This window comes from Phodopus roborovskii, unplaced genomic scaffold (genome assembly GCF_943737965.1).
Source record: "Phodopus roborovskii unplaced genomic scaffold, PHOROB, whole genome shotgun sequence".
NCBI classification, from domain to species: Eukaryota; Metazoa; Chordata; class Mammalia; order Rodentia; family Cricetidae; genus Phodopus; species Phodopus roborovskii.
The window spans coordinates 5,522,747-5,549,525 of record NW_026126558.1 but is presented as its reverse complement, the minus strand read 5'-3'; the positions used below and the strand labels follow the sequence as shown (position 1 = coordinate 5,549,525).

At 65.2% G+C, this 26,779-nt stretch overlaps 10 non-coding genes across 10 annotated transcripts; all 10 read right to left on the bottom strand.

Moving 5' to 3' along the window:
- Positions 1 to 1,237: 1,237 nt before the first annotated feature.
- LOC127234822 (5S ribosomal RNA) lies at positions 1,238 to 1,356 on the bottom strand. The gene has a single exon (XR_007835640.1). It is a non-coding gene; the product is annotated as a 5S ribosomal RNA (ribosomal RNA).
- Positions 1,357 to 3,949: 2,593 nt separating this feature from the next.
- On the bottom strand, positions 3,950 to 4,068 carry LOC127234821 (5S ribosomal RNA). Its single transcript, XR_007835639.1, has one exon. It is a non-coding gene; the product is annotated as a 5S ribosomal RNA (ribosomal RNA).
- Positions 4,069 to 6,655: 2,587 nt separating this feature from the next.
- LOC127234820 (5S ribosomal RNA) lies at positions 6,656 to 6,774 on the bottom strand. The gene has a single exon (XR_007835638.1). It is a non-coding gene; the product is annotated as a 5S ribosomal RNA (ribosomal RNA).
- A 2,582-nt stretch (positions 6,775 to 9,356) lies between these two features.
- On the bottom strand, positions 9,357 to 9,475 carry LOC127234819 (5S ribosomal RNA). Its single transcript, XR_007835637.1, has one exon. It is a non-coding gene; the product is annotated as a 5S ribosomal RNA (ribosomal RNA).
- A 2,583-nt stretch (positions 9,476 to 12,058) lies between these two features.
- LOC127234818 (5S ribosomal RNA) lies at positions 12,059 to 12,177 on the bottom strand. Its single transcript, XR_007835636.1, has one exon. It is a non-coding gene; the product is annotated as a 5S ribosomal RNA (ribosomal RNA).
- A 2,585-nt stretch (positions 12,178 to 14,762) lies between these two features.
- On the bottom strand, positions 14,763 to 14,881 carry LOC127234817 (5S ribosomal RNA). Its single transcript, XR_007835635.1, has one exon. It is a non-coding gene; the product is annotated as a 5S ribosomal RNA (ribosomal RNA).
- Positions 14,882 to 17,468: 2,587 nt separating this feature from the next.
- On the bottom strand, positions 17,469 to 17,587 carry LOC127234815 (5S ribosomal RNA). The gene has a single exon (XR_007835634.1). It is a non-coding gene; the product is annotated as a 5S ribosomal RNA (ribosomal RNA).
- A 2,595-nt stretch (positions 17,588 to 20,182) lies between these two features.
- On the bottom strand, positions 20,183 to 20,301 carry LOC127234813 (5S ribosomal RNA). Its single transcript, XR_007835632.1, has one exon. It is a non-coding gene; the product is annotated as a 5S ribosomal RNA (ribosomal RNA).
- A 2,590-nt stretch (positions 20,302 to 22,891) lies between these two features.
- LOC127234812 (5S ribosomal RNA) lies at positions 22,892 to 23,010 on the bottom strand. Its single transcript, XR_007835631.1, has one exon. It is a non-coding gene; the product is annotated as a 5S ribosomal RNA (ribosomal RNA).
- Positions 23,011 to 25,589: 2,579 nt separating this feature from the next.
- On the bottom strand, positions 25,590 to 25,708 carry LOC127234811 (5S ribosomal RNA). Its single transcript, XR_007835630.1, has one exon. It is a non-coding gene; the product is annotated as a 5S ribosomal RNA (ribosomal RNA).
- Between the last annotated feature and the right edge of the window lie 1,071 nt (positions 25,709 to 26,779).

Here is a 26,779-nt window from a genome sequence, read left to right as displayed (position 1 = left end):
CATCCCACCCCACCCCACCCCACTCCACCCCACCCCACCCCACCCCACCCCACCCCACCCCACTCCATCCCTCCCCGAAGTCCATCCGCACCGCCAGTGCTGCCATCCATTCGTCCTCGTGAAGCCTCTCACCGCCCATGGGAGAAGGGAGAAGGGCACGCTTGCCAGCGTAGAAGATGTTCCTGGATCGATGGAGCCTGGAGCCGACGGAACTTGGAACGTAGAACTTGGAAGTTGGGTCTTGGCGCTGTGCCGGTGGGCGCTGGGGGTTGTGGGGGCGGTGGCAGGTCTGGATCCAGAATCATCTTGGGCTATGTATCCTCAGTTCCTTCCACCGGGCCACACGGCCACCCAATCTCCCTCCATCAACCAAGAGCCAAGGGCCGCCTGCCTGCCTGTTCCTTCCCCGGCCACCTCTGGGTCTGACCGCGCGCCACCTTCTCGCGGACGGACTGACATCATAAGCAAGCATGGCTTCGGGTGGCACGTGAAGCCCACAGCACAGACCTCTCTCGGCTCTGGGTGGCCAGTTTCCCTGATAGTTGCACCGGCTTAGTGGAACAGCACCCGAACCGTGCGTGACTTTCTCTTGCCCTGAGCCAGGAGCTTCCATGCTCTCGAGTCAAGAAGCCTCCAACTGTTGACATCTTGCGTCCCGTCCCATACCGTACCGTGGCCCGTGGCCCGTCCGATCCCATCATGGCTCGCACAGCCACCCACACCCACCTTCCCATGGGAGTCGCAGAGGGCACCCCTGCGTGTGCTGCACTCCCAACGGGGCCTACAGGCACACAACACACACACACACAGACAGACTGACAGGCACACACTCTCCTATGCACGCAAGCACGCTGAAACACAAGCATGCACGGAGGGAAGGGATCGGTGCCTACACAGACAGACAGACAGACAGACAGACAGACAGACAGACACACACACACACACACACACACACACACACACAAGCACGCCCATATGCAGACAACCTGTAGCAGGCGGTTCTCAGCCTGGGTGCTTCTGGGATTCCCACTCGGGGGTTTGCCCTCCCTCCTCGTGGGTTTCCTGCCCGCCTGAGGGCTCTGAGCGGTGGGTGAATTTCGAAGGTTGTGGCGGTGGGCTGGGGGTGTGGTGGGGAGGGGCTGTTTCCGGGGTGCGGATGGATGGGGGTGTCCTGGCCAGTGCTGGCTCTCGGCCCGCCGGCCTTGAAGGCCCCAAAGGGCCAAAAGGGCAGCCAAAAAGCCTACAGCACCCGGTATTCCCAGGCGGTCTCCCATCCAAGTACTAACCAGGCCCGACCCTGCTTAGCTTCCGAGATCAGACGAGATCGGGCGCGTTCAGGGTGGTATGGCCGTAGACGAGGGCGGCTGTCGCCGCGACGCCCCATCAGCCTGCTGCTGCGGCTGCTGCTGCGCTTGCCAGCCTGCCACCGGCCGAGCCCAGCCGAGCCCAGCCCACCACCGACCGGCCCTGAGCTGAGCCCGGCTCAAACCTCAGCCAGCCCCGCGCCAGCGCTCCCGCCCCCTGCCTGCCACCTAGGCCCTCCTCAGCACTCTGCCCCAGCCCGGAGCAGGGGCCCAGGGCCAGCCGTTGCCACCCTTTCCTCCCCCGCCCCACGGACCTCCACTCCCTCCCTTCATCGGGCACCCTCACCGGGCCCCAGCCGTGCCTGCCCCCGCCAGGTGTGCTGGCCCCCCCAGGGCCTGCTCCTCCCTTTCCCTCGGCCTCGGCTCCAGTGTGCACGCGCCTCGCCTCTCGCTCCCCCCGTGGGGAATCCACGGGTGTCGGCTCGGACCCTACGGGGGGGCCTTCCAGGGCAGGAGGGCAGGAGGGCAGGAGGGCAGGGGAGGGCTTTGGACCCCGACCCCCGACCCGCCCCACCTGGGGCCTGTTGCCCTGCAGCTAGCCAGCTGCAGCTCCTTGCCTCGGGGCGGATTGGAGCCCTCCTCTGACCTGCAGGCCATTTCTGTGCCCGGCGGAGCAGGCGTGGGATCAGGGTTAGGGGTGCGAATGGGGGTGCGGGCGTCGGAAGAGGAGAGGTGCGAGGCTCATCCCAGGCTGCGGAGTGCGCTTTGCAGCTTTCTCTTCCCGATGAGCGTCTACCGCTGGCTTCCAGGGCAGGTGCCCAGGAAGGCGCAGGCAAGGCGTCGGGATGGCTTCTGTCATCCTCCCAGACGGGGGAAGATACTCTCCTGCAGGTGCTCTCCCGCGCGGTGCCAGGACGGATCGGATCGGGTGCTCGCTGGGCAGGGCGGTCATCCTATCACCCTCGGGCGGGGCACGCTTGGGGGGAACCTGTTGACTCCTGCTCCTGCAAATCGTCCTCCCTCTGCTCCCGCTACTCCTCCTCCTCCTCCTCCTCCTCCTCCTCTCTCTCTGCCACTCTTCCACCTCCTGGTCCTTTCTCTGGTCCTCCTCTTCGTCCTCATCCACATCCTCCTCCTAGTCCTCCCCATCTCCCCAGGACATCCCCCCTCCTCCCAGAGAATCCAGGAAGACCAGCAGGGTGGCTGGCAGCGGGTTAGAGGGAGTGTTTGTGTGAGCCTGCGTACTTACCTGTGCATTTGCTCACGTGCGCGCGCGCGCGCGTCTGTGTGTGCGTGTGCGTGCGTGTGTGCGTGTGTGCGTGTTGGTGGGTGGGGGCCAGGAAGAATCTTGGTTCACTCTTAGGAACTTGGAACGCAGGCTCCTAGGCTCCCAGTTCTGCTCTCATCCCATCCCACCCCACCCCACCCCCACTCCACCCCACCCCACCCCACCCCACCCCACCCCACTCCATCCCTCCCCCGAAGTCCATCCGCACCGCCAGTGCTGCCATCCATTCGTCCTCGTGAAGCCTCTCACCGCCCATGGGAGAAGGGAGAAGGGCACGCTTGCCAGCGTAGAAGATGTTCCTGGATCGATGGAGCCTGGAGCCGACGGAACTTGGAACGTAGAACTTGGAAGTTGGGTCTTGGCGCTGTGCCGGTGGGCGCTGGGGGTTGTGGGGGCGGTGGCAGGTCTGGATCCAGAATCATCTTGGGCTATGTATCCTCAGTTCCTTCCACCGGGCCACACGGCCACCCAATCTCCCTCCATCAACCAAGAGCCAAGGGCCGCCTGCCTGCCTGTTCCTTCCCCGGCCACCTCTGGGTCTGACCGCGCGCCACCTTCTCGCGGACGGACTGACATCATAAGCAAGCATGGCTTCGGGTGGCACGTGAAGCCCACAGCACAGACCTCTCTCGGCTCTGGGTGGCCAGTTTCCCTGATAGTTGCACCGGCTTAGTGGAACAGCACCCGAACCGTGCGTGACTTTCTCTTGCCCTGAGCCAGGAGCTTCCATGCTCTCGAGTCAAGAAGCCTCCAACTGTTGACATCTTGCGTCCCGTCCCATACCGTACCGTGGCCCGTGGCCCGTCCGATCCCATCATGGCTCGCACAGCCACCCACACCCACCTTCCCATGGGAGTCGCAGAGGGCACCCCTGCGTGTGCTGCACTCCCAACGGGGCCTACAGGCACACAACACACACACACACAGACAGACTGACAGGCACACACTCTCCTATGCACGCAAGCACGCTGAAACACAAGCATGCACGGAGGGAAGGGATCGGTGCCTACACAGACAGACAGACAGACAGACAGACAGACAGACACACACACACACACACACACACACACACACACACACAAGCACGCCCATATGCAGACAACCTGTAGCAGGCGGTTCTCAGCCTGGGTGCTTCTGGGATTCCCACTCGGGGGGTTTGCCCTCCCTCCTCGTGGGTTTCCTGCCCGCCTGAGGGCTCTGAGCGGTGGGTGAATTTCGAAGGTTGTGGCGGTGGGCTGGGGGTGTGGTGGGGAGGGGGCTGTTTCCGGGGGTGCGGATGGATGGGGGTGTCCTGGCCAGTGCTGGCTCTCGGCCCGCCGGCCTTGAAGGCCCCAAAGGGCCAAAAGGGCAGCCAAAAAGCCTACAGCACCCGGTATTCCCAGGCGGTCTCCCATCCAAGTACTAACCAGGCCCGACCCTGCTTAGCTTCCGAGATCAGACGAGATCGGGCGCGTTCAGGGTGGTATGGCCGTAGACGAGGGCGGCTGTCGCCGCGACGCCCCATCAGCCTGCTGCTGCGGCTGCTGCTGCGCTTGCCAGCCTGCCACCGGCCGAGCCCAGCCGAGCCCAGCCCACCACCGACCGGCCCTGAGCTGAGCCCGGCTCAAACCTCAGCCAGCCCCGCGCCAGCGCTCCCGCCCCCTGCCTGCCACCTAGGCCCTCCTCAGCACTCTGCCCCAGCCCGGAGCAGGGGCCCAGGGCCAGCCGTTGCCACCCTTTCCTCCCCCGCCCCACGGACCTCCACTCCCTCCCTTCATCGGGCACCCTCACCGGGCCCCAGCCGTGCCTGCCCCCGCCAGGTGTGCTGGCCCCCCCAGGGCCTGCTCCTCCCTTTCCCTCGGCCTCGGCTCCAGTGTGCACGCGCCTCGCCTCTCGCTCCCCCCGTGGGGAATCCACGGGTGTCGGCTCGGACCCTACGGGGGGGCCTTCCAGGGCAGGAGGGCAGGAGGGCAGGGGGGGAGGGCTTTGGACCCCGACCCCCGACCCGCCCCACCTGGGGCCTGTTGCCCTGCAGCTAGCCAGCTGCAGCTCCTTGCCTCGGGGCGGATTGGAGCCCTCCTCTGACCTGCAGGCCATTTCTGTGCCCGGCGGAGCAGGCGTGGGATCAGGGTTAGGGGTGCGAATGGGGGTGCGGGCGTCGGAAGAGGAGAGGTGCGAGGCTCATCCCAGGCTGCGGAGTGCGCTTTGCAGCTTTCTCTTCCCGATGAGCGTCTACCGCTGGCTTCCAGGGCAGGTGCCCAGGAAGGCGCAGGCAAGGCGTCGGGATGGCTTCTGTCATCCTCCCAGACGGGGGAAGATACTCTCCTGCAGGTGCTCTCCCGCGCGGTGCCAGGACGGATCGGATCGGGTGCTCGCTGGGCAGGGCGGTCATCCTATCACCCTCGGGCGGGGGCACGCTTGGGGGGAACCTGTTGACTCCTGCTCCTGCAAATCGTCCTCCCTCTGCTCCCGCTACTCCTCCTCCTCCTCCTCCTCCTCCCTCTCTCTGCCACTCTTCCACCTCCTGGTCCTTTCTCTGGTCCTCCTCTTCGTCCTCATCCACATCCTCCTCCTAGTCCTCCCCATCTCCCCAGGACATCCCCCCTCCTCCCAGAGAATCCAGGAAGACCAGCAGGGTGGCTGGCAGCGGGTTAGAGGGAGTGTTTGTGTGAGCCTGCGTACTTACCTGTGCATTTGCTCACGTGCGCGCGCGCGCGCGCGCGTCTGTGTGTGCGTGTGCGTGCGTGTGTGCGTGTGTGCGTGTTGGTGGGTGGGGGCCAGGAAGAATCTTGGTTCACTCTTAGGAACTTGGAACGCAGGCTCCTAGGCTCCCAGTTCTGCTCTCATCCCATCCCACCCCACCCCACCCCACTCCACCCCACCCCACCCCACCCCACCCCACCCCACTCCATCCCTCCCCCGAAGTCCATCCGCACCGCCAGTGCTGCCATCCATTCGTCCTCGTGAAGCCTCTCACCGCCCATGGGAGAAGGGAGAAGGGCACGCTTGCCAGCGTAGAAGATGTTCCTGGATCGATGGAGCCTGGAGCCGACGGAACTTGGAACGTAGAACTTGGAAGTTGGGTCTTGGCGCTGTGCCGGTGGGCGCTGGGGGTTGTGGGGGCGGTGGCAGGTCTGGATCCAGAATCATCTTGGGCTATGTATCCTCAGTTCCTTCCACCGGGCCACACGGCCACCCAATCTCCCTCCATCAACCAAGAGCCAAGGGCCGCCTGCCTGCCTGTTCCTTCCCCCGGCCACCTCTGGGTCTGACCGCGCGCCACCTTCTCGCGGACGGACTGACATCATAAGCAAGCATGGCTTCGGGTGGCACGTGAAGCCCACAGCACAGACCTCTCTCGGCTCTGGGTGGCCAGTTTCCCTGATAGTTGCACCGGCTTAGTGGAACAGCACCCGAACCGTGCGTGACTTTCTCTTGCCCTGAGCCAGGAGCTTCCATGCTCTCGAGTCAAGAAGCCTCCAACTGTTGACATCTTGCGTCCCGTCCCATACCGTACCGTGGCCCGTGGCCCGTCCGATCCCATCATGGCTCGCACAGCCACCCACACCCACCTTCCCATGGGAGTCGCAGAGGGCACCCCTGCGTGTGCTGCACTCCCAACGGGGCCTACAGGCACACAACACACACACACACAGACAGACTGACAGGCACACACTCTCCTATGCACGCAAGCACGCTGAAACACAAGCATGCACGGAGGGAAGGGATCGGTGCCTACACAGACAGACAGACAGACAGACAGACAGACAGACACACACACACACACACACACACACACACACACACACCAAGCACGCCCATATGCAGACAACCTGTAGCAGGCGGTTCTCAGCCTGGGTGCTTCTGGGATTCCCACTCGGGGGTTTGCCCTCCCTCCTCGTGGGTTTCCTGCCCGCCTGAGGGCTCTGAGCGGTGGGTGAATTTCGAAGGTTGTGGCGGTGGGCTGGGGGTGTGGTGGGGAGGGGCTGTTTCCGGGGTGCGGATGGATGGGGGTGTCCTGGCCAGTGCTGGCTCTCGGCCCGCCGGCCTTGAAGGCCCCAAAGGGCCAAAAGGGCAGCCAAAAAGCCTACAGCACCCGGTATTCCCAGGCGGTCTCCCATCCAAGTACTAACCAGGCCCGACCCTGCTTAGCTTCCGAGATCAGACGAGATCGGGCGCGTTCAGGGTGGTATGGCCGTAGACGAGGGCGGCTGTCGCCGCGACGCCCCATCAGCCTGCTGCTGCGGCTGCTGCTGCGCTTGCCAGCCTGCCACCGGCCGAGCCCAGCCGAGCCCAGCCCACCACCGACCGGCCCTGAGCTGAGCCCGGCTCAAACCTCAGCCAGCCCCGCGCCAGCGCTCCCGCCCCCTGCCTGCCACCTAGGCCCTCCTCAGCACTCTGCCCCAGCCCGGAGCAGGGGCCCAGGGCCAGCCGTTGCCACCCTTTCCTCCCCCGCCCCACGGACCTCCACTCCCTCCCTTCATCGGGCACCCTCACCGGGCCCCAGCCGTGCCTGCCCCCGCCAGGTGTGCTGGCCCCCCCAGGGCCTGCTCCTCCCTTTCCCTCGGCCTCGGCTCCAGTGTGCACGCGCCTCGCCTCTCGCTCCCCCCGTGGGGAATCCACGGGTGTCGGCTCGGACCCTACGGGGGGGCCTTCCAGGGCAGGAGGGCAGGAGGGCAGGAGGGCAGGGGAGGGCTTTGGACCCCGACCCCCGACCCGCCCCACCTGGGGCCTGTTGCCCTGCAGCTAGCCAGCTGCAGCTCCTTGCCTCGGGGCGGATTGGAGCCCTCCTCTGACCTGCAGGCCATTTCTGTGCCCGGCGGAGCAGGCGTGGGATCAGGGTTAGGGGTGCGAATGGGGGTGCGGGCGTCGGAAGAGGAGAGGTGCGAGGCTCATCCCAGGCTGCGGAGTGCGCTTTGCAGCTTTCTCTTCCCGATGAGCGTCTACCGCTGGCTTCCAGGGCAGGTGCCCAGGAAGGCGCAGGCAAGGCGTCGGGATGGCTTCTGTCATCCTCCCAGACGGGGGAAGATACTCTCCTGCAGGTGCTCTCCCGCGCGGTGCCAGGACGGATCGGATCGGGTGCTCGCTGGGCAGGGCGGTCATCCTATCACCCTCGGGCGGGGCACGCTTGGGGGGAACCTGTTGACTCCTGCTCCTGCAAATCGTCCTCCCTCTGCTCCCGCTACTCCTCCTCCTCCTCCTCCTCCTCTCTCTCTGCCACTCTTCCACCTCCTGGTCCTTTCTCTGGTCCTCCTCTTCGTCCTCATCCACATCCTCCTCCTAGTCCTCCCCATCTCCCCAGGACATCCCCCCTCCTCCCAGAGAATCCAGGAAGACCAGCAGGGTGGCTGGCAGCGGGTTAGAGGGAGTGTTTGTGTGAGCCTGCGTACTTACCTGTGCATTTGCTCACGTGCGCGCGCGCGCGTCTGTGTGTGCGTGTGCGTGCGTGTGTGCGTGTGTGCGTGTTGGTGGGTGGGGGCCAGGAAGAATCTTGGTTCACTCTTAGGAACTTGGAACGCAGGCTCCTAGGCTCCCAGTTCTGCTCTCATCCCATCCCACCCCACCCCACCCCACTCCACCCCACCCCACCCCACCCCACCCCACCCCACCCCACTCCATCCCTCCCCGAAGTCCATCCGCACCGCCAGTGCTGCCATCCATTCGTCCTCGTGAAGCCTCTCACCGCCCATGGGAGAAGGGAGAAGGGCACGCTTGCCAGCGTAGAAGATGTTCCTGGATCGATGGAGCCTGGAGCCGACGGAACTTGGAACGTAGAACTTGGAAGTTGGGTCTTGGCGCTGTGCCGGTGGGCGCTGGGGGTTGTGGGGGCGGTGGCAGGTCTGGATCCAGAATCATCTTGGGCTATGTATCCTCAGTTCCTTCCACCGGGCCACACGGCCACCCAATCTCCCTCCATCAACCAAGAGCCAAGGGCCGCCTGCCTGCCTGTTCCTTCCCCGGCCACCTCTGGGTCTGACCGCGCGCCACCTTCTCGCGGACGGACTGACATCATAAGCAAGCATGGCTTCGGGTGGCACGTGAAGCCCACAGCACAGACCTCTCTCGGCTCTGGGTGGCCAGTTTCCCTGATAGTTGCACCGGCTTAGTGGAACAGCACCCGAACCGTGCGTGACTTTCTCTTGCCCTGAGCCAGGAGCTTCCATGCTCTCGAGTCAAGAAGCCTCCAACTGTTGACATCTTGCGTCCCGTCCCATACCGTACCGTGGCCCGTGGCCCGTCCGATCCCATCATGGCTCGCACAGCCACCCACACCCACCTTCCCATGGGAGTCGCAGAGGGCACCCCTGCGTGTGCTGCACTCCCAACGGGGCCTACAGGCACACAACACACACACACACAGACAGACTGACAGGCACACACTCTCCTATGCACGCAAGCACGCTGAAACACAAGCATGCACGGAGGGAAGGGATCGGTGCCTACACAGACAGACAGACAGACAGACAGACAGACAGACACACACACACACACACACACACACACACACACAAGCACGCCCATATGCAGACAACCTGTAGCAGGCGGTTCTCAGCCTGGGTGCTTCTGGGATTCCCACTCGGGGGTTTGCCCTCCCTCCTCGTGGGTTTCCTGCCCGCCTGAGGGCTCTGAGCGGTGGGTGAATTTCGAAGGTTGTGGCGGTGGGCTGGGGGTGTGGTGGGGAGGGGCTGTTTCCGGGGGTGCGGATGGATGGGGGTGTCCTGGCCAGTGCTGGCTCTCGGCCCGCCGGCCTTGAAGGCCCCAAAGGGCCAAAAGGGCAGCCAAAAAGCCTACAGCACCCGGTATTCCCAGGCGGTCTCCCATCCAAGTACTAACCAGGCCCGACCCTGCTTAGCTTCCGAGATCAGACGAGATCGGGCGCGTTCAGGGTGGTATGGCCGTAGACGAGGGCGGCTGTCGCCGCGACGCCCCATCAGCCTGCTGCTGCGGCTGCTGCTGCGCTTGCCAGCCTGCCACCGGCCGAGCCCAGCCGAGCCCAGCCCACCACCGACCGGCCCTGAGCTGAGCCCGGCTCAAACCTCAGCCAGCCCCGCGCCAGCGCTCCCGCCCCCTGCCTGCCACCTAGGCCCTCCTCAGCACTCTGCCCCAGCCCGGAGCAGGGGCCCAGGGCCAGCCGTTGCCACCCTTTCCTCCCCCGCCCCACGGACCTCCACTCCCTCCCTTCATCGGGCACCCTCACCGGGCCCCAGCCGTGCCTGCCCCCGCCAGGTGTGCTGGCCCCCCCAGGGCCTGCTCCTCCCTTTCCCTCGGCCTCGGCTCCAGTGTGCACGCGCCTCGCCTCTCGCTCCCCCCGTGGGGAATCCACGGGTGTCGGCTCGGACCCTACGGGGGGGCCTTCCAGGGCAGGAGGGCAGGAGGGCAGGGGAGGGCTTTGGACCCCGACCCCCGACCCGCCCCACCTGGGGCCTGTTGCCCTGCAGCTAGCCAGCTGCAGCTCCTTGCCTCGGGGCGGATTGGAGCCCTCCTCTGACCTGCAGGCCATTTCTGTGCCCGGCGGAGCAGGCGTGGGATCAGGGTTAGGGGTGCGAATGGGGGTGCGGGCGTCGGAAGAGGAGAGGTGCGAGGCTCATCCCAGGCTGCGGAGTGCGCTTTGCAGCTTTCTCTTCCCGATGAGCGTCTACCGCTGGCTTCCAGGGCAGGTGCCCAGGAAGGCGCAGGCAAGGCGTCGGGATGGCTTCTGTCATCCTCCCAGACGGGGGAAGATACTCTCCTGCAGGTGCTCTCCCGCGCGGTGCCAGGACGGATCGGATCGGGTGCTCGCTGGGCAGGGCGGTCATCCTATCACCCTCGGGCGGGGCACGCTTGGGGGGGAACCTGTTGACTCCTGCTCCTGCAAATCGTCCTCCCTCTGCTCCCGCTACTCCTCCTCCTCCTCCTCCTCCTCCTCTCTCTCTGCCACTCTTCCACCTCCTGGTCCTTTCTCTGGTCCTCCTCTTCGTCCTCATCCACATCCTCCTCCTAGTCCTCCCCATCTCCCCAGGACATCCCCCCTCCTCCCAGAGAATCCAGGAAGACCAGCAGGGTGGCTGGCAGCGGGTTAGAGGGAGTGTTTGTGTGAGCCTGCGTACTTACCTGTGCATTTGCTCACGTGCGCGCGCGCGCGTCTGTGTGTGCGTGTGCGTGCGTGTGTGCGTGTGTGCGTGTTGGTGGGTGGGGGCCAGGAAGAATCTTGGTTCACTCTTAGGAACTTGGAACGCAGGCTCCTAGGCTCCCAGTTCTGCTCTCATCCCATCCCACCCCACCCCACCCCACTCCACCCCACCCCACCCCACCCCACCCCACCCCACCCCACTCCATCCCTCCCCCGAAGTCCATCCGCACCGCCAGTGCTGCCATCCATTCGTCCTCGTGAAGCCTCTCACCGCCCATGGGAGAAGGGAGAAGGGCACGCTTGCCAGCGTAGAAGATGTTCCTGGATCGATGGAGCCTGGAGCCGACGGAACTTGGAACGTAGAACTTGGAAGTTGGGTCTTGGCGCTGTGCCGGTGGGCGCTGGGGGTTGTGGGGGCGGTGGCAGGTCTGGATCCAGAATCATCTTGGGCTATGTATCCTCAGTTCCTTCCACCGGGCCACACGGCCACCCAATCTCCCTCCATCAACCAAGAGCCAAGGGCCGCCTGCCTGCCTGTTCCTTCCCCGGCCACCTCTGGGTCTGACCGCGCGCCACCTTCTCGCGGACGGACTGACATCATAAGCAAGCATGGCTTCGGGTGGCACGTGAAGCCCACAGCACAGACCTCTCTCGGCTCTGGGTGGCCAGTTTCCCTGATAGTTGCACCGGCTTAGTGGAACAGCACCCGAACCGTGCGTGACTTTCTCTTGCCCTGAGCCAGGAGCTTCCATGCTCTCGAGTCAAGAAGCCTCCAACTGTTGACATCTTGCGTCCCGTCCCATACCGTACCGTGGCCCGTGGCCCGTCCGATCCCATCATGGCTCGCACAGCCACCCACACCCACCTTCCCATGGGAGTCGCAGAGGGCACCCCTGCGTGTGCTGCACTCCCAACGGGGCCTACAGGCACACAACACACACACACACAGACAGACTGACAGGCACACACTCTCCTATGCACGCAAGCACGCTGAAACACAAGCATGCACGGAGGGAAGGGATCGGTGCCTACACAGACAGACAGACAGACAGACAGACAGACAGACAGACACACACACACACACACACACACACACACACACAAGCACGCCCATATGCAGACAACCTGTAGCAGGCGGTTCTCAGCCTGGGTGCTTCTGGGATTCCCACTCGGGGGTTTGCCCTCCCTCCTCGTGGGTTTCCTGCCCGCCTGAGGGCTCTGAGCGGTGGGTGAATTTCGAAGGTTGTGGCGGTGGGCTGGGGGTGTGGTGGGGAGGGGGCTGTTTCCGGGGTGCGGATGGATGGGGGTGTCCTGGCCAGTGCTGGCTCTCGGCCCGCCGGCCTTGAAGGCCCCAAAGGGCCAAAAGGGCAGCCAAAAAGCCTACAGCACCCGGTATTCCCAGGCGGTCTCCCATCCAAGTACTAACCAGGCCCGACCCTGCTTAGCTTCCGAGATCAGACGAGATCGGGCGCGTTCAGGGTGGTATGGCCGTAGACGAGGGCGGCTGTCGCCGCGACGCCCCATCAGCCTGCTGCTGCGGCTGCTGCTGCGCTTGCCAGCCTGCCACCGGCCGAGCCCAGCCGAGCCCAGCCCACCACCGACCGGCCCTGAGCTGAGCCCGGCTCAAACCTCAGCCAGCCCCGCGCCAGCGCTCCCGCCCCCCTGCCTGCCACCTAGGCCCTCCTCAGCACTCTGCCCCAGCCCGGAGCAGGGGCCCAGGGCCAGCCGTTGCCACCCTTTCCTCCCCCGCCCCACGGACCTCCACTCCCTCCCTTCATCGGGCACCCTCACCGGGCCCCAGCCGTGCCTGCCCCCGCCAGGTGTGCTGGCCCCCCCAGGGCCTGCTCCTCCCTTTCCCTCGGCCTCGGCTCCAGTGTGCACGCGCCTCGCCTCTCGCTCCCCCCGTGGGGAATCCACGGGTGTCGGCTCGGACCCTACGGGGGGGCCTTCCAGGGCAGGAGGGCAGGAGGGCAGGGGGAGGGGGGCTTTGGACCCCGACCCCCGACCCGCCCCACCTGGGGCCTGTTGCCCTGCAGCTAGCCAGCTGCAGCTCCTTGCCTCGGGGCGGATTGGAGCCCTCCTCTGACCTGCAGGCCATTTCTGTGCCCGGCGGAGCAGGCGTGGGATCAGGGTTAGGGGTGCGAATGGGGGTGCGGGCGTCGGAAGAGGAGAGGTGCGAGGCTCATCCCAGGCTGCGGAGTGCGCTTTGCAGCTTTCTCTTCCCGATGAGCGTCTACCGCTGGCTTCCAGGGCAGGTGCCCAGGAAGGCGCAGGCAAGGCGTCGGGATGGCTTCTGTCATCCTCCCAGACGGGGGAAGATACTCTCCTGCAGGTGCTCTCCCGCGCGGTGCCAGGACGGATCGGATCGGGTGCTCGCTGGGCAGGGCGGTCATCCTATCACCCTCGGGCGGGGCACGCTTGGGGGGAACCTGTTGACTCCTGCTCCTGCAAATCGTCCTCCCTCTGCTCCCGCTACTCCTCCTCCTCCTCCTCCTCCTCCTCTCTCTGCCACTCTTCCACCTCCTGGTCCTTTCTCTGGTCCTCCTCTTCGTCCTCATCCACATCCTCCTCCTAGTCCTCCCCATCTCCCCAGGACATCCCCCCTCCTCCCAGAGAATCCAGGAAGACCAGCAGGGTGGCTGGCAGCGGGTTAGAGGGAGTGTTTGTGTGAGCCTGCGTACTTACCTGTGCATTTGCTCACGTGCGCGCGCGCGCGTCTGTGTGTGCGTGTGCGTGCGTGTGTGCGTGTGTGCGTGTTGGTGGGTGGGGGCCAGGAAGAATCTTGGTTCACTCTTAGGAACTTGGAACGCAGGCTCCTAGGCTCCCAGTTCTGCTCTCATCCCATCCCACCCCACCCCACCCCACTCCACCCCACCCCACCCCACCCCACCCCACCCCACCCCACTCCATCCCTCCCCCGAAGTCCATCCGCACCGCCAGTGCTGCCATCCATTCGTCCTCGTGAAGCCTCTCACCGCCCATGGGAGAAGGGAGAAGGGCACGCTTGCCAGCGTAGAAGATGTTCCTGGATCGATGGAGCCTGGAGCCGACGGAACTTGGAACGTAGAACTTGGAAGTTGGGTCTTGGCGCTGTGCCGGTGGGCGCTGGGGGTTGTGGGGGCGGTGGCAGGTCTGGATCCAGAATCATCTTGGGCTATGTATCCTCAGTTCCTTCCACCGGGCCACACGGCCACCCAATCTCCCTCCATCAACCAAGAGCCAAGGGCCGCCTGCCTGCCTGTTCCTTCCCCGGCCACCTCTGGGTCTGACCGCGCGCCACCTTCTCGCGGACGGACTGACATCATAAGCAAGCATGGCTTCGGGTGGCACGTGAAGCCCACAGCACAGACCTCTCTCGGCTCTGGGTGGCCAGTTTCCCTGATAGTTGCACCGGCTTAGTGGAACAGCACCCGAACCGTGCGTGACTTTCTCTTGCCCTGAGCCAGGAGCTTCCATGCTCTCGAGTCAAGAAGCCTCCAACTGTTGACATCTTGCGTCCCGTCCCATACCGTACCGTGGCCCGTGGCCCGTCCGATCCCATCATGGCTCGCACAGCCACCCACACCCACCTTCCCATGGGAGTCGCAGAGGGCACCCCTGCGTGTGCTGCACTCCCAACGGGGCCTACAGGCACACAACACACACACACACAGACAGACTGACAGGCACACACTCTCCTATGCACGCAAGCACGCTGAAACACAAGCATGCACGGAGGGAAGGGATCGGTGCCTACACAGACAGACAGACAGACAGACAGACAGACAGACACACACACACACACACACACACACACACACACACACAAGCACGCCCATATGCAGACAACCTGTAGCAGGCGGTTCTCAGCCTGGGTGCTTCTGGGATTCCCACTCGGGGGTTTGCCCTCCCTCCTCGTGGGTTTCCTGCCCGCCTGAGGGCTCTGAGCGGTGGGTGAATTTCGAAGGTTGTGGCGGTGGGCTGGGGGTGTGGTGGGGAGGGGCTGTTTCCGGGGGTGCGGATGGATGGGGGTGTCCTGGCCAGTGCTGGCTCTCGGCCCGCCGGCCTTGAAGGCCCCAAAGGGCCAAAAGGGCAGCCAAAAAGCCTACAGCACCCGGTATTCCCAGGCGGTCTCCCATCCAAGTACTAACCAGGCCCGACCCTGCTTAGCTTCCGAGATCAGACGAGATCGGGCGCGTTCAGGGTGGTATGGCCGTAGACGAGGGCGGCTGTCGCCGCGACGCCCCATCAGCCTGCTGCTGCGGCTGCTGCTGCGCTTGCCAGCCTGCCACCGGCCGAGCCCAGCCGAGCCCAGCCCACCACCGACCGGCCCTGAGCTGAGCCCGGCTCAAACCTCAGCCAGCCCCGCGCCAGCGCTCCCGCCCCCCTGCCTGCCACCTAGGCCCTCCTCAGCACTCTGCCCCAGCCCGGAGCAGGGGCCCAGGGCCAGCCGTTGCCACCCTTTCCTCCCCCGCCCCACGGACCTCCACTCCCTCCCTTCATCGGGCACCCTCACCGGGCCCCAGCCGTGCCTGCCCCCGCCAGGTGTGCTGGCCCCCCCAGGGCCTGCTCCTCCCTTTCCCTCGGCCTCGGCTCCAGTGTGCACGCGCCTCGCCTCTCGCTCCCCCCGTGGGGAATCCACGGGTGTCGGCTCGGACCCTACGGGGGGGCCTTCCAGGGCAGGAGGGCAGGAGGGCAGGGGAGGGGGGGCTTTGGACCCCGACCCCCGACCCGCCCCACCTGGGGCCTGTTGCCCTGCAGCTAGCCAGCTGCAGCTCCTTGCCTCGGGGCGGATTGGAGCCCTCCTCTGACCTGCAGGCCATTTCTGTGCCCGGCGGAGCAGGCGTGGGATCAGGGTTAGGGGTGCGAATGGGGGTGCGGGCGTCGGAAGAGGAGAGGTGCGAGGCTCATCCCAGGCTGCGGAGTGCGCTTTGCAGCTTTCTCTTCCCGATGAGCGTCTACCGCTGGCTTCCAGGGCAGGTGCCCAGGAAGGCGCAGGCAAGGCGTCGGGATGGCTTCTGTCATCCTCCCAGACGGGGGAAGATACTCTCCTGCAGGTGCTCTCCCGCGCGGTGCCAGGACGGATCGGATCGGGTGCTCGCTGGGCAGGGCGGTCATCCTATCACCCTCGGGCGGGGCACGCTTGGGGGGAACCTGTTGACTCCTGCTCCTGCAAATCGTCCTCCCTCTGCTCCCGCTACTCCTCCTCCTCCTCCTCCTCCTCCTCCTCTCTCTGCCACTCTTCCACCTCCTGGTCCTTTCTCTGGTCCTCCTCTTCGTCCTCATCCACATCCTCCTCCTAGTCCTCCCCATCTCCCCAGGACATCCCCCCTCCTCCCAGAGAATCCAGGAAGACCAGCAGGGTGGCTGGCAGCGGGTTAGAGGGAGTGTTTGTGTGAGCCTGCGTACTTACCTGTGCATTTGCTCACGTGCGCGCGCGCGCGCGTCTGTGTGTGCGTGTGCGTGCGTGTGTGCGTGTGTGCGTGTTGGTGGGTGGGGGCCAGGAAGAATCTTGGTTCACTCTTAGGAACTTGGAACGCAGGCTCCTAGGCTCCCAGTTCTGCTCTCATCCCATCCCACCCCACCCCACCCCACCCCACCCCACCCCACCCCACCCCACCCCACCCCACTCCATCCCTCCCCGAAGTCCATCCGCACCGCCAGTGCTGCCATCCATTCGTCCTCGTGAAGCCTCTCACCGCCCATGGGAGAAGGGAGAAGGGCACGCTTGCCAGCGTAGAAGATGTTCCTGGATCGATGGAGCCTGGAGCCGACGGAACTTGGAACGTAGAACTTGGAAGTTGGGTCTTGGCGCTGTGCCGGTGGGCGCTGGGGGTTGTGGGGGCGGTGGCAGGTCTGGATCCAGAATCATCTTGGGCTATGTATCCTCAGTTCCTTCCACCGGGCCACACGGCCACCCAATCTCCCTCCATCAACCAAGAGCCAAGGGCCGCCTGCCTGCCTGTTCCTTCCCCCGGCCACCTCTGGGTCTGACCGCGCGCCACCTTCTCGCGGACGGACTGACATCATAAGCAAGCATGGCTTCGGGTGGCACGTGAAGCCCACAGCACAGACCTCTCTCGGCTCTGGGTGGCCAGTTTCCCTGATAGTTGCACCGGCTTAGTGGAACAGCACCCGAACCGTGCGTGACTTTCTCTTGCCCTGAGCCAGGAGCTTCCATGCTCTCGAGTCAAGAAGCCTCCAACTGTTGACATCTTGCGTCCCGTCCCATACCGTACCGTGGCCCGTGGCCCGTCCGATCCCATCATGGCTCGCACAGCCACCCACACCCACCTTCCCATGGGAGTCGCAGAGGGCACCCCTGCGTGTGCTGCACTCCCAACGGGGCCTACAGGCACACAACACACACACACACAGACAGACTGACAGGCACACACTCTCCTATGCACGCAAGCACGCTGAAACACAAGCATGCACGGAGGGAAGGGATCGGTGCCTACACAGACAGACAGACAGACAGACAGACAGACAGACAGACACACACACACACACACACACACACACACACACACAAGCACGCCCATATGCAGACAACCTGTAGCAGGCGGTTCTCAGCCTGGGTGCTTCTGGGATTCCCACTCGGGGGGTTTGCCCTCCCTCCTCGTGGGTTTCCTGCCCGCCTGAGGGCTCTGAGCGGTGGGTGAATTTCGAAGGTTGTGGCGGTGGGCTGGGGGTGTGGTGGGGAGGGGCTGTTTCCGGGGTGCGGATGGATGGGGGTGTCCTGGCCAGTGCTGGCTCTCGGCCCGCCGGCCTTGAAGGCCCCAAAGGGCCAAAAGGGCAGCCAAAAAGCCTACAGCACCCGGTATTCCCAGGCGGTCTCCCATCCAAGTACTAACCAGGCCCGACCCTGCTTAGCTTCCGAGATCAGACGAGATCGGGCGCGTTCAGGGTGGTATGGCCGTAGACGAGGGCGGCTGTCGCCGCGACGCCCCATCAGCCTGCTGCTGCGGCTGCTGCTGCGCTTGCCAGCCTGCCACCGGCCGAGCCCAGCCGAGCCCAGCCCACCACCGACCGGCCCTGAGCTGAGCCCGGCTCAAACCTCAGCCAGCCCCGCGCCAGCGCTCCCGCCCCCTGCCTGCCACCTAGGCCCTCCTCAGCACTCTGCCCCAGCCCGGAGCAGGGGCCCAGGGCCAGCCGTTGCCACCCTTTCCTCCCCCGCCCCACGGACCTCCACTCCCTCCCTTCATCGGGCACCCTCACCGGGCCCCAGCCGTGCCTGCCCCCGCCAGGTGTGCTGGCCCCCCCAGGGCCTGCTCCTCCCTTTCCCTCGGCCTCGGCTCCAGTGTGCACGCGCCTCGCCTCTCGCTCCCCCCGTGGGGAATCCACGGGTGTCGGCTCGGACCCTACGGGGGGGCCTTCCAGGGCAGGAGGGCAGGAGGGCAGGGGCAGGGGAGGGCTTTGGACCCCGACCCCCGACCCGCCCCACCTGGGGCCTGTTGCCCTGCAGCTAGCCAGCTGCAGCTCCTTGCCTCGGGGCGGATTGGAGCCCTCCTCTGACCTGCAGGCCATTTCTGTGCCCGGCGGAGCAGGCGTGGGATCAGGGTTAGGGGTGCGAATGGGGGTGCGGGCGTCGGAAGAGGAGAGGTGCGAGGCTCATCCCAGGCTGCGGAGTGCGCTTTGCAGCTTTCTCTTCCCGATGAGCGTCTACCGCTGGCTTCCAGGGCAGGTGCCCAGGAAGGCGCAGGCAAGGCGTCGGGATGGCTTCTGTCATCCTCCCAGACGGGGGAAGATACTCTCCTGCAGGTGCTCTCCCGCGCGGTGCCAGGACGGATCGGATCGGGTGCTCGCTGGGCAGGGCGGTCATCCTATCACCCTCGGGCGGGGCACGCTTGGGGGGAACCTGTTGACTCCTGCTCCTGCAAATCGTCCTCCCTCTGCTCCCGCTACTCCTCCTCCTCCTCCTCCTCCTCCTCTCTCTGCCACTCTTCCACCTCCTGGTCCTTTCTCTGGTCCTCCTCTTCGTCCTCATCCACATCCTCCTCCTAGTCCTCCCCATCTCCCCAGGACATCCCCCCCTCCTCCCAGAGAATCCAGGAAGACCAGCAGGGTGGCTGGCAGCGGGTTAGAGGGAGTGTTTGTGTGAGCCTGCGTACTTACCTGTGCATTTGCTCACGTGCGCGCGCGCGCGCGCGCGTCTGTGTGTGCGTGTGCGTGCGTGTGTGCGTGTGTGCGTGTTGGTGGGTGGGGGCCAGGAAGAATCTTGGTTCACTCTTAGGAACTTGGAACGCAGGCTCCTAGGCTCCCAGTTCTGCTCTCATCCCATCCCACCCCACCCCACCCCACTCCACCCCACCCCACCCCACCCCACCCCACCCCACCCCACTCCATCCCTCCCCGAAGTCCATCCGCACCGCCAGTGCTGCCATCCATTCGTCCTCGTGAAGCCTCTCACCGCCCATGGGAGAAGGGAGAAGGGCACGCTTGCCAGCGTAGAAGATGTTCCTGGATCGATGGAGCCTGGAGCCGACGGAACTTGGAACGTAGAACTTGGAAGTTGGGTCTTGGCGCTGTGCCGGTGGGCGCTGGGGGTTGTGGGGGCGGTGGCAGGTCTGGATCCAGAATCATCTTGGGCTATGTATCCTCAGTTCCTTCCACCGGGCCACACGGCCACCCAATCTCCCTCCATCAACCAAGAGCCAAGGGCCGCCTGCCTGCCTGTTCCTTCCCCGGCCACCTCTGGGTCTGACCGCGCGCCACCTTCTCGCGGACGGACTGACATCATAAGCAAGCATGGCTTCGGGTGGCACGTGAAGCCCACAGCACAGACCTCTCTCGGCTCTGGGTGGCCAGTTTCCCTGATAGTTGCACCGGCTTAGTGGAACAGCACCCGAACCGTGCGTGACTTTCTCTTGCCCTGAGCCAGGAGCTTCCATGCTCTCGAGTCAAGAAGCCTCCAACTGTTGACATCTTGCGTCCCGTCCCATACCGTACCGTGGCCCGTGGCCCGTCCGATCCCATCATGGCTCGCACAGCCACCCACACCCACCTTCCCATGGGAGTCGCAGAGGGCACCCCTGCGTGTGCTGCACTCCCAACGGGGCCTACAGGCACACAACACACACACACACAGACAGACTGACAGGCACACACTCTCCTATGCACGCAAGCACGCTGAAACACAAGCATGCACGGAGGGAAGGGATCGGTGCCTACACAGACAGACAGACAGACAGACAGACAGACAGACACACACACACACACACACACACACACACACACACACACAACCACGCCCATATGCAGACAACCTGTAGCAGGCGGTTCTCAGCCTGGGTGCTTCTGGGATTCCCACTCGGGGGGTTTGCCCTCCCTCCTCGTGGGTTTCCTGCCCGCCTGAGGGCTCTGAGCGGTGGGTGAATTTCGAAGGTTGTGGCGGTGGGCTGGGGGTGTGGTGGGGAGGGGGCTGTTTCCGGGGTGCGGATGGATGGGGGTGTCCTGGCCAGTGCTGGCTCTCGGCCCGCCGGCCTTGAAGGCCCCAAAGGGCCAAAAGGGCAGCCAAAAAGCCTACAGCACCCGGTATTCCCAGGCGGTCTCCCATCCAAGTACTAACCAGGCCCGACCCTGCTTAGCTTCCGAGATCAGACGAGATCGGGCGCGTTCAGGGTGGTATGGCCGTAGACGAGGGCGGCTGTCGCCGCGACGCCCCATCAGCCTGCTGCTGCGGCTGCTGCTGCGCTTGCCAGCCTGCCACCGGCCGAGCCCAGCCGAGCCCAGCCCACCACCGACCGGCCCTGAGCTGAGCCCGGCTCAAACCTCAGCCAGCCCCGCGCCAGCGCTCCCCGCCCCCTGCCTGCCACCTAGGCCCTCCTCAGCACTCTGCCCCAGCCCGGAGCAGGGGCCCAGGGCCAGCCGTTGCCACCCTTTCCTCCCCCGCCCCACGGACCTCCACTCCCTCCCTTCATCGGGCACCCTCACCGGGCCCCAGCCGTGCCTGCCCCCGCCAGGTGTGCTGGCCCCCCCAGGGCCTGCTCCTCCCTTTCCCTCGGCCTCGGCTCCAGTGTGCACGCGCCTCGCCTCTCGCTCCCCCCGTGGGGAATCCACGGGTGTCGGCTCGGACCCTACGGGGGGGCCTTCCAGGGCAGGAGGGCAGGAGGGCAGGAGGGCAGGGGAGGGCTTTGGACCCCGACCCCCGACCCGCCCCACCTGGGGCCTGTTGCCCTGCAGCTAGCCAGCTGCAGCTCCTTGCCTCGGGGCGGATTGGAGCCCTCCTCTGACCTGCAGGCCATTTCTGTGCCCGGCGGAGCAGGCGTGGGATCAGGGTTAGGGGGTGCGAATGGGGGTGCGGGCGTCGGAAGAGGAGAGGTGCGAGGCTCATCCCAGGCTGCGGAGTGCGCTTTGCAGCTTTCTCTTCCCGATGAGCGTCTACCGCTGGCTTCCAGGGCAGGTGCCCAGGAAGGCGCAGGCAAGGCGTCGGGATGGCTTCTGTCATCCTCCCAGACGGGGGAAGATACTCTCCTGCAGGTGCTCTCCCGCGCGGTGCCAGGACGGATCGGATCGGGTGCTCGCTGGGCAGGGCGGTCATCCTATCACCCTCGGGCGGGGCACGCTTGGGGGGAACCTGTTGACTCCTGCTCCTGCAAATCGTCCTCCCTCTGCTCCCGCTACTCCTCCTCCTCCTCCTCCTCCTCTCTCTCTGCCACTCTTCCACCTCCTGGTCCTTTCTCTGGTCCTCCTCTTCGTCCTCATCCACATCCTCCTCCTAGTCCTCCCCATCTCCCCAGGACATCCCCCCTCCTCCCAGAGAATCCAGGAAGACCAGCAGGGTGGCTGGCAGCGGGTTAGAGGGAGTGTTTGTGTGAGCCTGCGTACTTACCTGTGCATTTGCTCACGTGCGCGCGCGCGCGCGTCTGTGTGTGCGTGTGCGTGCGTGTGTGCGTGTGTGCGTGTTGGTGGGTGGGGGCCAGGAAGAATCTTGGTTCACTCTTAGGAACTTGGAACGCAGGCTCCTAGGCTCCCAGTTCTGCTCTCATCCCATCCCACCCCACCCCACCCCACTCCACCCCACCCCACCCCACCCCACCCCACCCCACTCCATCCCTCCCCCGAAGTCCATCCGCACCGCCAGTGCTGCCATCCATTCGTCCTCGTGAAGCCTCTCACCGCCCATGGGAGAAGGGAGAAGGGCACGCTTGCCAGCGTAGAAGATGTTCCTGGATCGATGGAGCCTGGAGCCGACGGAACTTGGAACGTAGAACTTGGAAGTTGGGTCTTGGCGCTGTGCCGGTGGGCGCTGGGGGTTGTGGGGGCGGTGGCAGGTCTGGATCCAGAATCATCTTGGGCTATGTATCCTCAGTTCCTTCCACCGGGCCACACGGCCACCCAATCTCCCTCCATCAACCAAGAGCCAAGGGCCGCCTGCCTGCCTGTTCCTTCCCCGGCCACCTCTGGGTCTGACCGCGCGCCACCTTCTCGCGGACGGACTGACATCATAAGCAAGCATGGCTTCGGGTGGCACGTGAAGCCCACAGCACAGACCTCTCTCGGCTCTGGGTGGCCAGTTTCCCTGATAGTTGCACCGGCTTAGTGGAACAGCACCCGAACCGTGCGTGACTTTCTCTTGCCCTGAGCCAGGAGCTTCCATGCTCTCGAGTCAAGAAGCCTCCAACTGTTGACATCTTGCGTCCCGTCCCATACCGTACCGTGGCCCGTGGCCCGTCCGATCCCATCATGGCTCGCACAGCCACCCACACCCACCTTCCCATGGGAGTCGCAGAGGGCACCCCTGCGTGTGCTGCACTCCCAACGGGGCCTACAGGCACACAACACACACACACACAGACAGACTGACAGGCACACACTCTCCTATGCACGCAAGCACGCTGAAACACAAGCATGCACGGAGGGAAGGGATCGGTGCCTACACAGACAGACAGACAGACAGACAGACAGACAGACAGACACACACACACACACACACACACACACACACACACACAAGCACGCCCATATGCAGACAACCTGTAGCAGGCGGTTCTCAGCCTGGGTGCTTCTGGGATTCCCACTCGGGGGTTTGCCCTCCCTCCTCGTGGGTTTCCTGCCCGCCTGAGGGCTCTGAGCGGTGGGTGAATTTCGAAGGTTGTGGCGGTGGGCTGGGGGTGTGGTGGGGAGGGGGCTGTTTCCGGGGTGCGGATGGATGGGGGTGTCCTGGCCAGTGCTGGCTCTCGGCCCGCCGGCCTTGAAGGCCCCAAAGGGCCAAAAGGGCAGCCAAAAAGCCTACAGCACCCGGTATTCCCAGGCGGTCTCCCATCCAAGTACTAACCAGGCCCGACCCTGCTTAGCTTCCGAGATCAGACGAGATCGGGCGCGTTCAGGGTGGTATGGCCGTAGACGAGGGCGGCTGTCGCCGCGACGCCCCATCAGCCTGCTGCTGCGGCTGCTGCTGCGCTTGCCAGCCTGCCACCGGCCGAGCCCAGCCGAGCCCAGCCCACCACCGACCGGCCCTGAGCTGAGCCCGGCTCAAACCTCAGCCAGCCCCGCGCCAGCGCTCCCGCCCCCTGCCTGCCACCTAGGCCCTCCTCAGCACTCTGCCCCAGCCCGGAGCAGGGGCCCAGGGCCAGCCGTTGCCACCCTTTCCTCCCCCGCCCCACGGACCTCCACTCCCTCCCTTCATCGGGCACCCTCACCGGGCCCCAGCCGTGCCTGCCCCCGCCAGGTGTGCTGGCCCCCCCAGGGCCTGCTCCTCCCTTTCCCTCGGCCTCGGCTCCAGTGTGCACGCGCCTCGCCTCTCGCTCCCCCCGTGGGGAATCCACGGGTGTCGGCTCGGACCCTACGGGGGGGGCCTTCCAGGGCAGGAGGGCAGGAGGGCAGGGGAGGGCTTTGGACCCCGACCCCCGACCCGCCCCACCTGGGGCCTGTTGCCCTGCAGCTAGCCAGCTGCAGCTCCTTGCCTCGGGGCGGATTGGAGCCCTCCTCTGACCTGCAGGCCATTTCTGTGCCCGGCGGAGCAGGCGTGGGATCAGGGTTAGGGGTGCGAATGGGGGTGCGGGCGTCGGAAGAGGAGAGGTGCGAGGCTCATCCCAGGCTGCGGAGTGCGCTTTGCAGCTTTCTCTTCCCGATGAGCGTCTACCGCTGGCTTCCAGGGCAGGTGCCCAGGAAGGCGCAGGCAAGGCGTCGGGATGGCTTCTGTCATCCTCCCAGACGGGGGAAGATACTCTCCTGCAGGTGCTCTCCCGCGCGGTGCCAGGACGGATCGGATCGGGTGCTCGCTGGGCAGGGCGGTCATCCTATCACCCTCGGGCGGGGCACGCTTGGGGGGAACCTGTTGACTCCTGCTCCTGCAAATCGTCCTCCCTCTGCTCCCGCTACTCCTCCTCCTCCTCCTCCTCCTCCTCTCTCTGCCACTCTTCCACCTCCTGGTCCTTTCTCTGGTCCTCCTCTTCGTCCTCATCCACATCCTCCTCCTAGTCCTCCCCATCTCCCCAGGACATCCCCCCTCCTCCCAGAGAATCCAGGAAGACCAGCAGGGTGGCTGGCAGCGGGTTAGAGGGAGTGTTTGTGTGAGCCTGCGTACTTACCTGTGCATTTGCTCACGTGCGCGCGCGCGCGTCTGTGTGTGCGTGTGCGTGCGTGTGTGCGTGTGTGCGTGTTGGTGGGTGGGGGCCAGGAAGAATCTTGGTTCACTCTTAGGAACTTGGAACGCAGGCTCCTAGGCTCCCAGTTCTGCTCTCATCCCATCCCACCCCACCCCACCCCACTCCACCCCACCCCACCCCACCCCACCCCACCCCACTCCATCCCTCCCCGAAGTCCATCCGCACCGCCAGTGCTGCCATCCATTCGTCCTCGTGAAGCCTCTCACCGCCCATGGGAGAAGGGAGAAGGGCACGCTTGCCAGCGTAGAAGATGTTCCTGGATCGATGGAGCCTGGAGCCGACGGAACTTGGAACGTAGAACTTGGAAGTTGGGTCTTGGCGCTGTGCCGGTGGGCGCTGGGGGTTGTGGGGGCGGTGGCAGGTCTGGATCCAGAATCATCTTGGGCTATGTATCCTCAGTTCCTTCCACCGGGCCACACGGCCACCCAATCTCCCTCCATCAACCAAGAGCCAAGGGCCGCCTGCCTGCCTGTTCCTTCCCCGGCCACCTCTGGGTCTGACCGCGCGCCACCTTCTCGCGGACGGACTGACATCATAAGCAAGCATGGCTTCGGGTGGCACGTGAAGCCCACAGCACAGACCTCTCTCGGCTCTGGGTGGCCAGTTTCCCTGATAGTTGCACCGGCTTAGTGGAACAGCACCCGAACCGTGCGTGACTTTCTCTTGCCCTGAGCCAGGAGCTTCCATGCTCTCGAGTCAAGAAGCCTCCAACTGTTGACATCTTGCGTCCCGTCCCATACCGTACCGTGGCCCGTGGCCCGTCCGATCCCATCATGGCTCGCACAGCCACCCACACCCACCTTCCCATGGGAGTCGCAGAGGGCACCCCTGCGTGTGCTGCACTCCCAACGGGGCCTACAGGCACACAACACACACACACACAGACAGACTGACAGGCACACACTCTCCTATGCACGCAAGCACGCTGAAACACAAGCATGCACGGAGGGAAGGGATCGGTGCCTACACAGACAGACAGACAGACAGACAGACAGACAGACAGACACACACACACACACACACACACACACACACACACACAAGCACGCCCATATGCAGACAACCTGTAGCAGGCGGTTCTCAGCCTGGGTGCTTCTGGGATTCCCACTCGGGGGTTTGCCCTCCCTCCTCGTGGGTTTCCTGCCCGCCTGAGGGCTCTGAGCGGTGGGTGAATTTCGAAGGTTGTGGCGGTGGGCTGGGGGTGTGGTGGGGAGGGGGCTGTTTCCGGGGTGCGGATGGATGGGGGTGTCCTGGCCAGTGCTGGCTCTCGGCCCGCCGGCCTTGAAGGCCCCAAAGGGCCAAAAGGGCAGCCAAAAAGCCTACAGCACCCGGTATTCCCAGGCGGTCTCCCATCCAAGTACTAACCAGGCCCGACCCTGCTTAGCTTCCGAGATCAGACGAGATCGGGCGCGTTCAGGGTGGTATGGCCGTAGACGAGGGCGGCTGTCGCCGCGACGCCCCATCAGCCTGCTGCTGCGGCTGCTGCTGCGCTTGCCAGCCTGCCACCGGCCGAGCCCAGCCGAGCCCAGCCCACCACCGACCGGCCCTGAGCTGAGCCCGGCTCAAACCTCAGCCAGCCCCGCGCCAGCGCTCCCGCCCCCCTGCCTGCCACCTAGGCCCTCCTCAGCACTCTGCCCCAGCCCGGAGCAGGGGCCCAGGGCCAGCCGTTGCCACCCTTTCCTCCCCCGCCCCACGGACCTCCACTCCCTCCCTTCATCGGGCACCCTCACCGGGCCCCAGCCGTGCCTGCCCCCGCCAGGTGTGCTGGCCCCCCCCAGGGCCTGCTCCTCCCTTTCCCTCGGCCTCGGCTCCAGTGTGCACGCGCCTCGCCTCTCGCTCCCCCCGTGGGGAATCCACGGGTGTCGGCTCGGACCCTACGGGGGGGCCTTCCAGGGCAGGAGGGCAGGAGGGCAGGGGAGGGGAGGGCTTTGGACCCCGACCCCCGACCCGCCCCACCTGGGGCCTGTTGCCCTGCAGCTAGCCAGCTGCAGCTCCTTGCCTCGGGGCGGATTGGAGCCCTCCTCTGACCTGCAGGCCATTTCTGTGCCCGGCGGAGCAGGCGTGGGATCAGGGTTAGGGGTGCGAATGGGGGTGCGGGCGTCGGAAGAGGAGAGGTGCGAGGCTCATCCCAGGCTGCGGAGTGCGCTTTGCAGCTTTCTCTTCCCGATGAGCGTCCACCGCTGGCTTCCAGGGCAGGTGCCCAGGAAGGCGCAGGCAAGGCGTCGGGATGGCTTCTGTCATCCTCCCAGACGGGGGAAGATACTCTCCTGCAGGTGCTCTCCCGCGCGGTGCCAGGACGGATCGGATCGGGTGCTCGCTGGGCAGGGCGGTCATCCTATCACCCTCGGGCGGGGCACGCTTGGGGGGAACCTGTTGACTCCTGCTCCTGCAAATCGTCCTCCCTCTGCTCCCGCTACTCCTCCTCCTCCTCCTCCTCCTCTCTCTCTGCCACTCTTCCACCTCCTGGTCCTTTCTCTGGTCCTCCTCTTCGTCCTCATCCACATCC